Source organism: Manacus vitellinus, unplaced genomic scaffold, assembly GCF_001715985.3.
Source record: "Manacus vitellinus isolate BGI_N305 unplaced genomic scaffold, ASM171598v3 scaffold_15_pilon, whole genome shotgun sequence".
Taxonomy (NCBI): domain Eukaryota; kingdom Metazoa; phylum Chordata; class Aves; order Passeriformes; family Pipridae; genus Manacus; species Manacus vitellinus.
In genome coordinates this window covers 417,416-435,556 of record NW_021939122.1, presented here as the reverse complement: position 1 = coordinate 435,556, position 18,141 = coordinate 417,416, and the positions used below count along the sequence as shown (strand labels likewise).

Sequence of the window (18,141 nt, the reverse complement as noted above, 5' to 3'; positions counted from 1 at the left end):
AGGTTGCAATCACGGGGGTTGGTGTGGCTCTGGCAGGAGGGCGCAAGGGAGAGGCGAGGGGTCACCGCTGGAGCAGGGGCCGAACGCGTTGGAAGCGCTCAGGTCCTGGCCCCTGGGCCTCTTAGGGCCCGGACCTTTGGCAAAACACTCCTTTGACGGATAACAGGGCTCGCCGTGCGGACAGGGGAGCGGGCCCTTAGGCCGCGCCGCCGGCCCGCCCTGCCCCGCACAGCCGCGGGGACGGGGCCGCGGCAACGGCCCGATGCGCTCCCGCCCGATCGCGGCCGCCGCGTCTTTCCCGGGAGCTGAAAGGGCAGCGATCGGGCGGGCGGGAGGCCGCGGGAGGAAGGAGCGTGACGCCGGAGACTGGGCTCCGCTTCCCGTGCGGGCCGGGCAGTGCCAGAGGACCCGCGGGCGGGTGCGGGCCCAGCGAAGGCGCCCCCTCCCCTGTGTCTATTCCCCCCGTCCCGCGGCGGGCCCCGCGGCAGCGCCCGTGCGCCCTTTTAAAGGGTGAGGCGGGCGGAGGGTTGGCTGAGCGGCATGTTCCCTGACGTCAGCCAGCAGCCTGTGCGGCGGGCGGCTGCTCTCAAACTTTGCCTTTGTTTATCGGCGCTCCCCGGCTGACACCGCGCGCGCTCCGCCAAAAACGCGGCAGTCCGGAGCCGCGAACCCGAGGAAGCGGCGGGACGTGCCGCGCCGGCCCGGCTGCCCGGGCCGGGAGGGGGCCGCGCCGCCCGCCCCGAGCTCCCCCCCCGCAAGCCGCGGCGGGCCGGGGAGGGGCGGCCGCCGCTCTGCCTCCGCGCAGCGTCCGCACGGCCCCCCCGGCGCCCCGAAGGCGAGCGGGGGCGCTGGAGGCACAGGGAGAGCGGCAAGGAAGAGGGTTTCTTTTTCTTCTGGGGAAGCTCCGAGGCGTAAATGACGCGGGCGGGGCCCCCACCCCGGGGGCACTGGCCCTGGAGGGTGGGGCGGGCGGTGCAGCCCCTCAGCCGCCCGGCCCCGCGCCAAAGCAGCGCGTCCATGGGCGGCGGAGCGGGGCAGCCCCGCGGGGTTACGGGCGGGGAGAGCCCCGGTAGCGCTCGGGTCCGGCTGCACGCAAAAAAAAAAAACAAAAAAAAAAAAAAAAAAAGAAAATCAGGACAGGAGAAAAAAAAGACAATCCTCCCCCCTCCCCAGGCGATCCGACATCCCTTTACAGTCCCGATCGTTCTCCTCCTCCAACAACAAGACGAATGTGACCAGCGAGGAGCTACACAGTGCTGTTTAAATTGCTTATCTTAATTGCATAATCTAACAAGCCCCGTTGGAGCACGGATGAATATATTAGGCTTATTAACAACTCATCATAAAATATTGATTGTCCTGGAAGTGTTTTATCAAGGGGAAGAGAAGTCGAGGGAGATGTTTTTTAGCAGATTGGTGCTTGTCAGACAGGGACGGTTCCTTCTTATTTTCTCCCTGGAAATCGGGCTGGATTTCCTGAGGAGCACAGGAGAAGAAAAAACAGCAGAAAAACACGCCCTATTGTTAGCGCCGGGGGCCGCGCTCCGGGCGGCGGGGGGGCCCCGGCCCCTGACCGCCTCCCCTCCGCGGCCGCCTCCCCGGCCCGCCCCGCAGCACCCCGCCCCCCCGGCTTCCCGGCGGAGCGGGGAACCCCGGAGAACCCCGCTCCTACCTGTGGCGGGAGCTCCGGCTCTGAAAATAAACAGCGCCTGAGGGTGGCGTGGTGGTGCAATAAATGGAAGGGTGTCGGTGGATGTCACAGCGCAGTAGACTGAGCAGCGATCTTTCGGCTTCTCCCGTTAATCCCCCTGCCCGCCCGGTAGTTCCTTCCATGCCCGTAAAAATTCTCTCGTGCAGACGACAGGGACAGAGGCACCTCATATGCTTGAGAGAGTGTGTTAGGTCCAAGGTGGTTTTCCCCTATTTAATAATACAAAAACACCGAAGGGAGTGTAGATACTCTCCAGCTTTCAGTTTCCAGAGTGGAAGGGTTTCCAAGTGCCTGGTATTCAGGAAGACTAAAACGAGAATCCCCGCCTTAAAATACACTGTAAGACAATATTTGTATTTTAACTCGCATCTAAGATTTTTAACTTTGTGTGATTTGGGGAGTGTGTGTGTGTGATGCGGGGGGAGACGGAAAGGGAGAGGGCGAAGGGAAGAACATCCCTGTAGGAGGCAGCTCCCTTTCAGATAGGAATCTGGGACAGATTTTGCCAGCAGCCACAAAGCATGGCCCTTTGGTAATAGAATAGCCAATGTAATTTGACACTTCAACTTGCTGTGCTCTCTGCTAGTTGATTCACTTACTCACCCACTAACATTGAGCTCCTTTTCACTGTCTGTGGGCAAGGGGAAAAAAAAAGGGGGGGGGAAGGAAGAAAAAAGAAAGCGGGGGGAGAAGGAAGAAAGGAAGGGAATAAACAAAATTATATATTTAAAAATACCCAAGTAGAGCTGCAAATCAGTTGGGGAGAGAGGATTTTGCCTGCCTTCTTCCTTATTATTTTGCTGCTGCAAGGCTGCTTTGCAATCCGTAGGTAAGTTTCGCGTCTATTTGCGCTCCCTGCTCGCACCTCCCCGTTCGCGGCCGGGCAGGGGTTGCGTCTCGGCGGAGCAGAAACAATGGAGCGGCCACGCTGGGGAAATAGGTGTACAGGGAGGAAAAAAAAATAATACATATTTATTCTGCAAGGAGAAAAATTCGGAGAACTTCTTAAACGGGCAGGCTTCCCCACGAGGCGCGGCAGGCGCGGGCAAGCCGCTGAGCCGGCCGGCGGCGGGAACGCTCTACCCGGCAGTGCCCTTCCTGGCCGGCCGGGTCGCGGGGACCGGCCCGACGCAACTTGGAGCAGCCGCGGCGTGAGGCGGGCGGGCGTCCGGAGCCGCCCGCAAAGCACAAAGGGGCTGCGGGGGGCCGGCGCGCGCTCCCCCGGCCGGCGAGCGCCTCGGGCGGCTGCAGCCCCGCGCGGGGCCGGGCTGCGCTCGGGGCGTGCCCGCCCGGCCGGCTGTGTGGCGTGCCCGCCGCCCGTGCGGGCTGAAGACGCTGTGGGAGGCTTTCGTCTTCTCCGGGCTCCGGAAGCTTGCCTGGTGCAAATTCCTTGTGATCTGGGTTTTAGAGAGCCAGTGGACCGGGCCTCTCTCGCCAGGCAGAGGATAGAGCAGCCCCCTCCCTCCCGCTTCTCTCTGTCTCTCTCTCTCTCCCTCCCCCCGGTGCATCTGTCCGAAGCCAGCCGGCGGAGGGGAGGCGCGGGGCAGAGGGCGGGGTGCCCGGCCCGACCCGAACCCGACCCGGCCGGCCGCTCGCCGCCTTGTGCGAGGGGACGGGAGCCAGCTTCCAGGGCGCCGCGGAGCGTGCTCGCGGGGAGAGGGGAATTGGCAAGCCAGTTAAAAGACAACTTCAGAATGTAACATAAAAATAAAAGCCATCCCAGCCACGCTAATTGCCCCCCCCCCCCCCCCGGCCCCGCCGCTCAGGATAGCACTCTGGGCTGGCGCGGTAGCGGGGAAGGAGTACGGCAGCCTGAGACAGGGGGGAGGAAGTTGTTACTATAATCGGGGTTTTAGACTGTAAACTTTGTTTTGCACGTGTAAAGTTTAATTTCGGTGCCGCCTCGGAGGCTGCGATGAGGGACACGGGGCGGCGCCTCGGGGGTGCCCCTCCAAGCGCAGCCCCTGTGTGTGCTAAAGGTGGAACCTGCCCGGCGGTGGCAGCGTGACCCCGCACCGCGGCCAAGCCGCTTTTGTCTGGGATCGCCGGGGTCCCGCTCACCAGCCCCGGCAGCTGCACGGGCTGCTGCAAATCGCGGCCGTATCGTCAGTTTGTCGAGACCGAAGCGAACTTAAGGCACAGCTATGCGCTGTCGTCCGATCGTGCGCCGTGTGTATTTTTGTGCTTCAGTTAATAATCTGCAGACGGCTTAATGGCTCTGTAGTGCCAGAGGAATTGGTTTTCTCCATTTACTTCAGCAGGCCTGAGTGAAGCTGGTGTTCTGGCTGCTTTTTTCAATGCATTGACACGAGAGAAGAGGATTTAACTTGGCAGCCTGAACAAATGCTCTATCAAAGGTTTCCTAAGAGACAGTAGGAGTGCTGGGGAGATGAATGACCTGGGGTAGTTTTAGGGTGCTACCTATGGAAGCTTTCTTTTAAATATGAAATGGCCATTTAGGGCTCTGAATAAAACTGTGTGCATCAGAAAGGAGACAGGCTTATAAAATTTAAAAGGGCAAAAGCCCATTAATGCTGTGGTGAAGCTTTGGCTCCCAGGTCTGGTTGAGTAGTTCCAATTGCCTTGAAGTGCCAGAGCTTTTAAGGAATCTTTAGCAACAGCTTCTCTCTATCTGTGGAACGGACCTTGGCCTTGCACATTGGAAGGTTAATGGTGCAGCCTCTCCTCCCCAGGCAGGGGAGCGAGGGCAGCAGTCAGGCGTGAGGGCACCGGGGGTAACCCAAGGGGTGAAGCAAGAACAGGAGGGGAAGAAAAAAAAACAAAAGCTCTGTGCTGGAATAGAGATAAAACATCTTACTGGTGGTAACCTGTTCAGGTTGTGATACTGGAGCAGTAACGTGGCACAGGGGTAACTCAAAAGTGTTACCAGCACCAGCAGAAAAGTTTCACAGAGGAATTACAGCAAAGCTAAACACCTTTGGGAGAAGGATCCCTCTGCAAACATAGTTGGTCTCAGATTCAGAGCTCCGCTTCTCTTGACTGGGGGAAATGTACTGTGGCATCAATCTTCTCTTGGCGGGGCCTGGTGCAGGTCTGTGAATGCCAGAAGACTTGCTCTGACCTTTTTCTGTTCCAAGTTGAGGATGTTGAAACACCAGCCATCAAACAAAAGAGACATTGAAAGCGAGATCTGCAATGGAGCACGTGTGACTTTGAGGCTAGCTGAGTGCATTTGGTGACTGTTTTCCTCGTAGTTTGGGGTGGGGAGGAGGAGAAAGAAAAGGTCGCTTATTTTTACAGTGAGGCTATGGAAAGCATGACTTGAAATCCTCTAAGTATCCCATAGTCAAGGGCCTTTTTTCTTTTTATCTTTTTAAATGTTGTCTTAAAATGTCTTGATTTCTGCTCTTTTTACGTGTGTATCTATAGCTGCCACATTACAAGAGGAGGATTATTTTTTTCCATGGATGCAAGCAGGACCAGGAATTTTACCAAATCCACTGCATTAAAAAAAGAAAGAAGCTTTAAAAAAAAAAAAAGTGTCTTTAGGATTATGTTTTAAAACAATGAAGAATTTCCTGGGATTGAACTGACAGATTTTGATTTTTATCTATTCAAGATAACACTACCTCAAAAGGTGGCTGATTTAAAGATTATTCTGTAAATTGTAATTTAAATTTACGAATTTAAAAAGAACCTCTTGGGAGCAGTTGGTATAGGTATCTAACCTGCCAATGACATTCATGTCAACATGGACAGATGCTTTTATTGTTTATGTTGTTTACAGTCCACAATACCTTAAATAAACGTTGATCATGATTAGAAACAATAATTGAGTTTGTGGCAAAGGATCAATGAAAACTTTGTTTCAGGAAAGAAGTGAGTTGCTGTGTATATGTACAGAGAGTGTTTTGTGCTCTCTGAGATGAAATAAAACTGCAATCTTAGTATGGCATTCAGTTCTGGTTTTAGAATATTTTAAGAAACCCACAAAAGATAATGGATCAGTTTCTACAACATTTGAAAGATTTTTTCTTCCTGATCACCAGCAGGTACAAGGAGTGGAAAGGAAAGGAGGCTTTGTAGCACAGTTCCATTCATAACTTTTCTTGGAAGTTGCTTGGCCTTTGCCCTACATCTCTTCTACTTTTATGGGCTCCAAAGGTTTTCTGTTGGAGAAAAAAACCAAACAAACCAACCAAAAACAACACTCCAAACCGTCATGGATGGCAGTTACATCACTGATCACTATAGTTGGTGACAGTGTTAGCTGGTTTTTAGCAACTTGATGTGTGTACTAGCAGCAGGTTTCTCTCCTGAAAAGGAAGAAAAGTAGATCTGAGAAAGGAAAAGGAGCTGGAATTCCTTTTACCTTCCACGATGTTGTTGATAGGTTTCAGAATCCAACCTTTTTCCAGTCACACAGAAGATAATATGACTATGAGAAATGGAGGCGGTGGCTGGCCAGGAACTCAAGGTGTCTGCCTTGCTGCTCTAACAACGTGGGTGATCGAATACTGCAGGAGGAGTGAGCTTGGATTGTTAGGGCTTTACCTGGGAAGCCTGTTTCTCATAAATAAGTAGGACTGCAGTTAATGCCTGTGGTAACAAATTTGACCACTATGCAATTGGCTGATTTGTTCGCTCCTAGTTAGACCAATTTTTGTGAAATCCTATCCTGTATTACAGCAAAGTGGTAAGAATATTGCTGAAGAGTGTAGAGTTGGGTTGTGCTTGTTCTTGTCAACTGCTTGTTGTGGGACAAGAAGCACAAGCCCTCTTTATCCAGTTAGGTCTGTTTTATGGAAGAGCACAGTAAACAACACATCAATACAGACCATGACAGATATACCTCCTGCTCAGATACTGTACACTTTCTTTCACTCAGTTCATGTCTTCACTCAAAATGTAAGTTTTCCTGCTGTCAGCCAAATTGAGGCTGTCAGTGGTATTAGAAGTAATTTCTGCTTTAAAATGGTGTCTTTGGCTTAAAAACAAAAGGTTGTTTTGCCATATTGTTTTTTCCCCTTCCTCCTTCTTATTGTAGAAACAGAAAATTCTATTGTAGCAATTTTCAATTTCCTTATTTCCATTGGGTTTCATATGATCATTAGCATTCAACTTGGCTAATGTTAGAATATTTTAAAGGGAATATAGGCTGCAAGTGAAATGTCCAGGTAATGGTTGTAAAGGATCTTCACAGCTAGACTGTTGGAGGCAGTAGTGTATTATGAGAGTAGTAGATGGTCTTACACTTGTTACATGTTATTTTTGGTTCTAATAGTTTAAGATGCACTGAGGTCTACATTGCCTGCAAAGATGATATTTGCTGGCTTCGGTACAGTGCCTCTGTCCTTCCCTTTAGTGGAGCAGGACAGATTTCTGTGGGTACTGGGTATCTAGTAGAAAAAACAAAATTGTTAGACAGACAAAATCACTTTCAATCTAATTTTGCCTGTAAGTGTCAATAGAAATTAAGTTACTCCACAGGGGATGACTCATTCTTAAAAGAACTTGCCCTTCTGAAGGCTTGCATAGGTGATCACTTGTTCTGGGTTATCTATAATTTCCTTCAGTTGCTTATACTTTTTAGATCTGTAGCAGAAGACAGAGGAAGTAATTTGTACTCCTGTATTGAATCCTGGAACAGCCAAACAATCCTTCCAGCAGGTGATGGTTGATGCTTTTTAAAATAAAGTTTAGGATCTAGTGAAAAATCTAAGCTTGAGAAGTGTCTATTGTCCTTTGCACAGATAATTCAATAGATCAAACTGGTTTGTGTTTTGTCTAGTGTATTAATATTGAGGTAGTCACATACAAGCTATCACATTAACATTCCATTAAGATAAATGTGGGAAGCAGATCCCTTAGTTGGTAATCCAGTTTGTTTTGACTCTACAGACCAGCTTTGACTTGATTCCCTAAGTGAAGCGGGAAGGCTCTTGGCTCAACACTGGACAGGGGGAGGGAGGAAATGAAATTGCTTAAAATCCATTAATATGCACAGTGCTGCAAACCTGTGGAAATTTCATAAAAGTGTGGATTTGTATTACCTCTACTGCTCATTGTTTGGCTATATGAAGTTTCTTGTTCATTGTTTGTTTTTCTTGGCTTAATATTTATATGTCAGTGGATGCTGGAGACCTGATTTATAAAACTCATGTCTTCATGCTAACATATCCTTCTTCAGTCCTGTGAAACTTACCTAGGAGATCCTCTGGCTGCCCAATCCATAGCCAGTTGTGTTATCCTCTCCCTATAGAGTCATATTCTGGTTTCTTGGTAGTCAGTATTGGCTGCAAGCACAGAGGGACTGTGTTTGCTGAAGCCTTTTTTTTTTTTTTTTCTGGGCAAAAGCAGCAGTACTGTGGGTCTGACTTCGGAAAGGGGAACAACTCTAACATAGAGATAATACATATGTGTTGTCAAAGATAGCATGAGAATGAAAGCCACAGAATTGGTGCATCTGATAACATCATACGAAACCAGTATGGAAATTGTTTGTTGTCTTTATTTGGTTTTCTTCAAATCTTACTTTTTCTCATGTTCCCAACTCTTAGTAGTGACTTAGTTTAGTAGTCAGCTTGGTCTAGATAGCATTAACTAGAGAATACTGACTGGTTGATCTAATGCACAAATGTGGGGAAACTCTGCCCTGTTCATATTGCAGCTCTTTGCGCTGTGAAATACCATTTGCTATCTTTGCTGATTAGCTAAAAACATATGTTTGAGGAGTAAGAGAAAAAGCAATACCTTGACAACAAGTTTGTGTTATCTTTTGGATTTATCTAGTTTTCTGTTCCTTTGAGACTTCAGGGCTCCAATGACTGGCTGGCTGGCAAAGTGAATGGTATCTGTCTCTCAGAGATTTCTAGATAGTCTCATAACTAATCAGAAAGCGTTATTTATTGGGACTGCAGTGACATAGATATATGACAGAATAGTAGGGGCTTCAATTGGCCATTTAGTAGCAAAAACAGTTCCCTTGATGAGTATCTACTTGTTCCTTGGCTACATTCCTCTGAGAACAGTGGAGTCCTTTAGGCTGCTGTGAAATATACACCTCTGTATCTCCATCAGTAAATTCTGCAGTGCAGGTTTCTCTTCCCCTCTTGTTTTTGAACACCCATTCCAAAATCAGTTGAACTAATTGAATACAGAGTTATTGTGTAAATAAGGGCACTGTGGGTTCAGGGGGGGGGGAAGTGCAGGGCAGTACCGAGGCTGACACTGCTGGGTAGCTGGTACTTGAAAGGGTTTGAAATTGGACTTCACTGGAAATTGGTCTGACACTGACAAGGGGGATTTCCTCCTCACCAAAGGCACAAATCATCATAAGCTTGTACGGTGCTTTTATAACTTTGCTTTTGTGTATCACTGAAATTCGGACCCTTCCCCTGTTGGCATGATTGTCCAACAGCCACCTGGTAGATGGTATCTTCTAGCTTTAAGGTTACAATCTGCTTTTGGTGATTTTAGAGGTGTAAGAGTGACACATGGGGGAAAAATCTCACCACAAGAGACTTGAGAGATAGGGAAGAAAGGCTCGAGCTTTCAGTTGCAGGACCCCTGCCTCTGCAGCTACAGCCACTTTCTTGAGGAAATGAGAGAGACTCGCTGTCCTGCTGCCTCTGTGCCCACTTTGAGCAGCACTTCTGTTCATGCAGCTAGCTGGTGGGATGCCCCCATAAATGGTGTGAAAATCAGAAATATGTTATTACTTTCACATAAACCTTAGTTTTCCTTAGTACTGCACATCTCTCTAAGATTTTGGCTATTGTACATGACAAAAAAACCCTTACAATCATGAAAATTTCTTATACAATGCTTTTGCTCAAAATACATGTTCCTACAGCTAGAGTATTTTGACAACAAGCTCTGTCACTTTTTAATTTTAAACTGTAATATATTCATAGGTGAATGGAAAACCGATTTGATTATTTCCCCCTGTCCTGCCACCCCACCCCTTCCAAAAAAAAAAGAAAAAGGCAGGAAAAAAGTTCTAAAATCCAGTGTTAGAGTCTTTGTTGACACTGTATTCTCAGAAGACCAGTTTGTTTATATGTCTATCCATACACGAAAGAGAGAAGGGTTTATTATGCTGCAGGTTTGCAGGGGGAAAGAAGAACGATGTGGTTGTCAGGCAGGCTCCATTCTCTTGGTGTCCTTGTAAATTCTTTGTTTGTTTAATGCTTATAACCCTTTTCCCAGCAGTAGGATCACAGAAGTTAACTTGTTTACAGCTGGTATACAGCTTATGTTGGTCTCCCTTACAGGAACCCAAGGCTTTCCCTAAGCCTTCTCAAATAAAGCTTTTCTTCTCTTTGCCACTTAGCACAGGTTGATGCTCTTTACATTTGATTAAACATTTTTAAAACTGGAATGCTTGTTCTGAAAGGACTCTAGGCCAGTGAACTGTCACCCTGTACATGCTCTTGGGATCCTGACTATCTGCATGCTCACTTTGCTGTCCTTTAGGTGTTTTACAAAACCATGAAACCTTACTTTTCTGTTCTACAGAACATCAAGATGCTGAGTTGCAGTGGGCACATATGGGTGAATGTAGATAGCAGTTCTGTGACTGAAAAGGTGAACTCAATGTGTGTTGCATTATCAAGGCTGTTTTTCTGCAAACTAGTGTTCAACTTCACCCTGTTCTCAAGTTCCTTCTTTCTTGCTTTTGAGGTACCCACTCTGATATGTCTCACTGGGTGAGACTTAGAGCAACTATCAGTCCTCCTTCTAAAAGAAGTTTGTTTCAGGAACTGTACTTGAGTCTTTCCTTGTCCTCACAAGTGTGATAGTAATCCAAAAATTTACATCACTGTTTTAAAACGTATTCCACTGCAGTCCAGCTGGAGTTTGATACCATTAGAGATGGAAGCCCAATAGCTTTCCAGATGGATGCATAGCTTTGGCTTTTGGCACTGTAAAACTCTGACATCTCGCACATTAAAATCATAACAGTATTATGTAAGGAGAAGTTATTTTGGGTCACTAGCGGAGCCATCTCAGACTTGGTTAAATTAGCCTTGCAAGCTGAAACACTTGGGCTCACATCCTCTTCCTGCAGATTTCTGGGCATATAAGTGTGTGGGTGGTGTGTCCTTTCCCAGTCATCTGCCCTCAGCTTTACTCAGGCTGTGTCACTGGCTCCGAACCTACTTCTGCCACAGCAATTCATGTGGCTGTGGGGAGCCCTCGGAGAGGAAGGGCTTGCTCAGCACTGGCTTTCACTCCCCAACCCTAGCTGCTTTGAGGTGGGACTGGAAGGAAGGAGAAACTGAGGAGGCTCTGTGATCCTGCTGCTCTGGGCTCTGAAGCAGCAGGGGGACAGGAGTTGTGTGGGAAGGTGGACATCCAGAAGGACTTCAAACTCCACTAAACAAAGTCCCACCTTTGCAGCGGGCACCTGCTTGTTTATGTGTAACTCGGGAGTCACTATTTCAGTTGGCCTTGTTATTCTTTACCAAAGGACAAGTGAAACAGCAGCTGTTGGTGACCAGCAAGAGACAGAATGCCAAATGAATCCAGGGGAACCTTTGAAATGTTAGTTAATAACAAATACTTAATCCTAGTTTTTAGCAAAGGTACAGTTTAGACATGAAAGATGCCATACTTAGGCTTGTCAAAGCATTGTAAACACTTGCTTTGGAGACCAGTCCTTTGCATTCCTAGTGATCCTTGGGTACAAAATGCACATAAAGGGATGGCCATTCAGAGATTGTACTTCAGAAGGAATGAGTAACAGGACATAAGATAAACATTTTAAAACACTCACATGAAATTGCCCTGTCCTCGAAGTCTGTGCATCAGGGAGTGCAGAGCTGCTGGACTCCACTACCAGTGGCACTGGCTGGAGCTGTGCAGGTTGGGAGAGTGGAAAGGCCCCCTGAGGCACAGATGGTGCTTTGTGCTGCACAGGCTTGGGCAAAGCAGTGGTTCTTTCTGCAGAGGCTTTGCAGAGGGCAGTGCTGTGGATGGTTAGTGGTTCAGAGCCTTTTTCATTAAGATGGGTTCTGAAAATACTTGCAATCATTTTTTATTCTACCTGTATTCATGGCAGATTGTTCTGTGTAAAGTAGTCCGTTGAGAAGCACCTGAGAGGTGTAGGGTCTGCAGGGAAGAGGAGGAGGAGGAGGTGGCAGCTGCTGCTGGAGGGTTCAAAGCCCATCTTTGAAGAACTGGTTGAGGGGAAACAGATAGGCACTTTAAATTCAGGACTGTGCTACTTGTCTTATCCTTACACAAGGTTGTTTTATGTCTAAATAAATACAAAAAAATAAGTTACATTTAGGATTCATCTGTTGAAGTTTCTTTTGTTAACTAAGTGGTACTTTGAACGTCTGTTTTTAAGAGTTTGGCATGTTTCCTCTTAGCTAACCTAGAGAATAGCTGGTCCCACTGCATGGTGGTTGATATGCTGCGTTTAAGGCAGTATTTAGTAACCTTTGGATACCTGCCTTCAACTCTGCTCTTGGTTGTGATGGGCCCTTGTGAGGCCTATGGGACACTGCACTGGTACACCAAATACAGCTCTGGTCTGTTTGCCCATAGTTGAGAGCACTAGGCATATGCAGGTAAACATATTAACAAGCTGAAACGAGGAATACAGTAGATGGTAGTTGGGCTGCTATTGTGCGGCACCCAGGCTCTGCCATGGTGACTAAGGCAGTGTGATAGTTTCCTTATTGGTCACCATCTGTCTGCTCCTGGCTGGAGCTTCTTGGCTGGCACTCTGCCTTTGGAGCAGGGACCAGCACCGCCCCCGTGCAGCACCCAGTGCAGTGAGACTTGGGTAAGGAAAGAGCAAAGGATTGATGCCCAGTAGGTTTCTGGTCACAGGTGCGTGATAGATTTGTTTAATCACTTAAAAAAACCCACCAAAACCTCTGAGACAGCATTTTCGGTGTATTCTAAAAGGTTTTGCATCCTAAATGCATGTATAAATTATTTATTCAATGCATGAACTTTTTGGAAAACCTTTGGTGAAAGAAAGTCTTGTACCAGTGCATAATTTTAGAATATTAGCGTTCTGAAAATTTCAGCAGAACTTCAAATGTTTCTAGCTGTTTTATGGCGTCATGTGATTTGAAATTCAGATTTAAAACTTTTGAATTTGGTCATCCAAAAGGAAACAGCATGTCAGTGTGGAGTCTTAGTCCTTTTTCTGAAATTGCAGTTATGGCCCCCAGTGCCTCTTTCTCAGTAAAGAGTAATGTAAATAAAAAATACTTGTAATGTTGCCAGCATCTTGTCCTAGCAATATCTCAGCATATTAAATCATAAAATGAAGAAACGGTACATATCTCCCATCACATGAAAAATAAAAATATATTTTCAAGTATATATTTGTTCTAGTCATGCCCCTCAGTGTTCATGAATTTATACTTTATATTGTTGTGAATCTGGCAGCCAACTTTACCTGAAAAACTGTTTATAGAAGAAACAAAAGACTGGGGAGTCAAGCTTCCATTTTCACTGTTCCACCCAGTGCAGTTCGTAGGAAGTGAAAGGTGAATGCACATACACCAACCTCTCTTTGCCTGTCTTCATTGTTTAATAAGGCCAAAACCCCCAAAAGGAACATTGAAGAGGCAGGAATTCTCTGGCAGTTGATCTATTTGTGTTTTTAACATAGAGTATTTTTAGCCAGAGATGCAAAAATACGTACTTTTATATCCAAAGAGACTGTTGTTTCCATTTATTTTAAAACCCTGGATGAGAAACAAGATGTCAGACCTATTATAATGCAACCCAGTAATTAACATATGTTGGTCTGCCTCTGCCAAGGATTTCTTGTGAGTAATGCAAGTTGCACAAGTAGAGGAGTCAGGTGGTTTGGCGGTGAAGAGCCATACATAGATACTTGAGTGATCAGATCCTAAAGACATCATCTGAGGATAGGATGTGTATCTGTGTTTGAATCTAAGAACAATTACAGTTTAAAAGACTTGTCAGCTGTGTTAAGTTTGGGGAAAAAAAACCAACTTCCACTTCCTCCCTTCCCCATTGCCAGTAAAACATTTTCTTGTCCAGTATTAAGAAAATGGGGATAATGATTCATGGAGGAAGTTTAAATTTAGTTTTTGGTTGTACGGGGGGTTTTGTGTGTGGTGATTGTGAGGGATGATTTGTTTGGTTTTGTTTGGGGTCTTTTGTTTGTTATTGTTTGCCCAATTTCTGAGTAACTGGAATGAGGAACCCCAGGGATGCTTTTAACAGTAAGGGTCCTCTGACTCTGACTTTCAGAGACAGCTGTTCGTTGCAGTTACATCAGGTGAGTGGCAGGTAGGTGGATGCAATTTTTCCATTTGGGTGGACCTTTCACAGCAGAGGACTGGAGTGACTTAGTTAAATTTAAAATGCTTTCTCAGTGATCAGCGTTAACATATGTAATGCATATATTGCATGTACTCTCTATACATATGTTATGTCCACCCAAATACACACATTCTGCAATTAAATATAGGAAGGGGGTCAAGGAGTAGAGTAAAAGCTGAAATAAAAAAGTGAAAAGTTTAAAAATATAGATGAGGTCAGCTTTTGCATGGTGGATGCAAGTATATATGACAACTCAGACCTATTTTCCTAATAAATGTTATGGGAAGACAAATGGTATATTGTGGATTTAAATGACTAAAATGAATTTTCAGAATAGTTTCAAGGTCATTTATTCCTAAACTCTGAAATGTGCTCCAGTTAGTGTTTTATTTAAAAGGAGATCTTGTTTCTTAGCCTGAAAGCAGGCTGTTGCACACCAACTAATGGTTTGATGTGCACTCACAGTGACTGCACACTTCTCTCAATGTGACTCCATCATCTCTGCTGAAGGGACTGGAACATGGAGAGCTAAAAGGATCAATCAATATCTGTATATACTGCAAGTATTAACAACTTACAAACACTAGAGGTTCTTTGGTATTTTATCACAACAGAGTAAAATCGTCATTTTTTCCACTTGCAGAGTTTTGTGTTTAATTTGTAGTTTATATTTTGACACTATCTGTTCAGCTATAAATCAGGCTTGACTGTGAAAGTGATGGCCTTCAGGCTACCTTGTGGTTGTAAATTCACAATTGTTGTTTTTGCCTTGAGTGCCATTTTCAAGCTGTGCAGTGTGGATAGTCTTGAATAAAAGAGCTTCCAATACAGAAAGTGTATTTTGGTGCTTAGAGTACTGATGAGACTAATTTAAGATTGCCAGCCTTAAAATATTCAACCACCAGAATCCAGGCCTACAGAATAATTTTAAATAATAATAAACTGGCACTCTGCAAAATCTGTCTTTTGGACCTTGTTTAGGGTTCATCCTGGATCTCGAGTGCTAGGAACTCACTAAGTGAAAAGAGATACTGTTATAATTGGTTCACTTATGGAGCTGGAGCTTTAGAGTACACATGAAAGTACTATTAGGCTTAGATCCAGGACTAATTTTTTACTTTCTGTTGTACTTTCACACCGTGTTAGGTGGTGGTAGGTCCAATTCACCTGTGGAGGCTGTTTGCCACCCTTTCTCAAAGCAGAGTGGTAGTCACGCTTACTAACACTGCTTGCTGGCTTTTCAGATCATTGAGCAACTTGTGGCTCCCCAAAAATGTTAAGTAAGGACTGCAGTGGGTCAGAACTTCTGATGTGCAAAACTTTAATGTCAGAAAACATGCTGAGATCTTTAAAAGTGGAATTTTTGGGTGTAAAGTCTGCTTCCCCTTCCACTGTGGTAATTCTAAACTGGGCAGACTGAGCAGCTTTTGAGGAGATGCTGGAAAACCTGACTAGTCTAAGGGGAAAATAGCTGGCTGTGAAAAATATGTGGTGAGAAAGATGTAGCTGCATTTACTGCGTTATCAACATTTTGGCCATAGAAAATGAAATCACTGAATTTGTTTTAATATTTATTGTGCATTCAAATACCTGTTTGAAGGCTTTGTGATCTATGGGTACTATTTTTATCTTCATTTACAAATCAGCAGGTGTTCGCAGGCCTGTTGGACATCCATCCTTTTGAGGCATTTATGAGTAAATGTTTCTGGCTGTCATAATTTTGGTTGGTCAAGTTCACATTAATTGCTGCACTCTGTGCAGTTGTTCTAACATTTAAATACTACCTGTGAGTAGGTTTGATTAAAATTACGTCTCTAGGTGCACACTAAATACCTTTGATACCTCACCTACAAACAACTGTAGAATTGTTGGTGAGAATGACAGCTGCAGGCAATAAATGAGGACAGTAATAGAAGTCTCAGTGCTGGAGAGAGCATCATAAATCATGAGGCGAGAGCAGCGTGTGCGCTGACAAATCGGTGAGCAGCTGCAAACAGCATTTTCCAGGTAAGAATTATTGCACTCGCTCCTGATAACTGCTCAGAAACCACCTCTTCCTTGTATGTGGGCGACTTCACCCCTGCACGGGTGCTCACAGCAGTGTAAGCTGTCAAGCTCTGGTATTTTGCCTGGGAATGGTGTTTTGTGTGGTGTAAGCTACATATTGTACACCGGACCTTGGTTTTCATCCAAGGTGTTTGATGTTTTTTCTTTCAGGGAGGAAAATTCCCCATGCTTTTGCAGCTTATGAGTTACTTGATTTAGTTTCCTCAGAGACTTTGGAGAAGTGTTCTTGACAGGTGGAGAGAAGGGGATGTATTTGGCTGATTTTAACTAGCTTGCTTTGTTAGCCCTTGCTGGGTGGAGTTGGGAGGAGGTGCATATGCCTCTTTTAAAAGATAAATGAGAAAAAAAAAAAGGCTGGAATGATGCTGTTTAAGTAAGGGAGATGATAATCTAGTCACACAGAAAGCAATCTTGCACTTCTACTCTAAGAGACATGAAAACTATTTTAATGAAATAATGATGGAAAACAGATGGCAAAGAGCTAGGAACTGAAATATTTTTGAACACTAAAAAATAAGTGTCAAACACGTCTTATAATGTAATTATTGCTAAAAGCATAACATGTCAGAATATGTTTTAAAATGTTGAAGTCTCTTTTTATATATAATTCAACCTTAATCTCTAGGGTTTTTGGTAATAGACTTTAATCTTGATAAATTAAGGGCTTAGAAGTTTTGACGACTAGAAGTTACTGCCACTTTTCTTAGACAAGTGAATGTGACACCCATGCCCCACTCTGGAAAGGCACTGCAGTTGGCAGACATTGATAGTTTTAATATGCAGTCTTGGAAGGCTACCTGTTTGAATTCATAAGCTCTCGGTTTGTTGTCAGTGATGGGAGAAAAGTTGCCAGCACATGTGAGGTGGTTGGGGCTGCAGAGTGGGCAGGGCAGCTCCAGCTCAAGCCGTGGTGTCTGGCCGAGGTGTGAGGCTGCACCTGCTTTGGGGAGCACCCAGCTTGAGAATGCAGCAGGCTTGGATCTACCAGGAGCCAACAAGCACTGCCACTTGTACTGCTGCAGGTGTCATTGCAGTGAAGTGTGCCTGGCAGTGGTGTCCTGTCCCCACTGTGAAAGCTGTACTTGAGTATCTGCAAGGAGTTGAGATGATGCTTACAGTTTTGCTATGCTATGCTTGTGGTTAGAATGCAGTTATCTTCTTCTGGTGCATTAAACTATTTACATAAATCATACAAATAAAGCGTTCAAAAAAAATGGTGCTTTAAATAGAATAATTTAAATATGAGGTAATTGTATCCCAATTTACACCCTACCCCCTCTTTCCCCACTGGGCAGCAGGATTTGATCACTGCATTGAGAAAAAGCTTTTGGTTTTTTGGGGATGTTTTTAGTTTTCTGTTGTGTGGCTGGTTTTGTTTGTTTGTTTGTTTGTTTTCTTGTTAAGGTTCATTTTCAGCTGATTTTAGCTACAATTGATACCACTGTCCATGACTGCTTGGTCTCTATATCAATGAAAGGAACACTGGGAGGCTGTGTGGGAGGGCCAGGACCTACCTTTGGGCTCAGCTCAGCCAGCATCACTCTGTGACACTTTACTCAGGGTCTCCAGGCACCTTGCAGTTTCCCCAAAGGACAAAGAGCATTTTCATACACCTCAGAACAGTGCACCAGCCTGGTTTTACAGGAACACTTTTTCTTCTATAGAATATTCATCTGATGTTGACAAGTGTATACAAGAAGTTATTTTTCTGAGTTTTTATGTTTATGTAACATAGATAATGTGTTCAGACACATGTTCCTGTGCATTTTTTTGTCTAAGTCCAGTTGAACTGAATACCCCTTACCAACCTCACTTGATTTAATGAACTTGCTGACGTGTGGTATCGGCTGTTGTGCCATGGGCCGGTGCCATGATTTTTAGAAAATAAGCTGGAGTATGTGGAACTGTGGAAGCTTTGGTGCCAGCAATACAAGGCTTTGACTGTGGTGCCCTGCCCCATCCCCAATGCCAGCAGAAACCACAGAGGGGAAGGTGTGTAGGTACGCTGCATCCCATCTGTGCCACTTCTCACTGTCTTCCTAAGGAAGAGAGAACTCGTGGCCTGGAGGTGGTGCTGA

The 18,141-nt window shown here is 45.6% G+C and overlaps 1 protein-coding gene across 5 annotated transcripts in view; it reads left to right on the top strand.

The window, feature by feature from the left end:
* Positions 1 to 2,296: 2,296 nt before the first annotated feature.
* Positions 2,297 to 18,141, top strand: part of ZMIZ1 (zinc finger MIZ-type containing 1) — a 347,188-nt gene continuing 331,343 nt past the window's right edge. For 2 of the 5 annotated variants that reach the window (XM_018068952.2, XM_018068955.2), the window contains exon 1: positions 2,298 to 2,540. The gene's annotated coding sequence lies outside the window, so the exon portion shown is untranslated. Of the gene's footprint in view, positions 2,541 to 18,141 lie in introns of all 5 variants that reach the window. The other 3 variants (XM_018068954.2, XM_018068953.2, XM_018068949.2) reach the window with 2 other exon arrangements.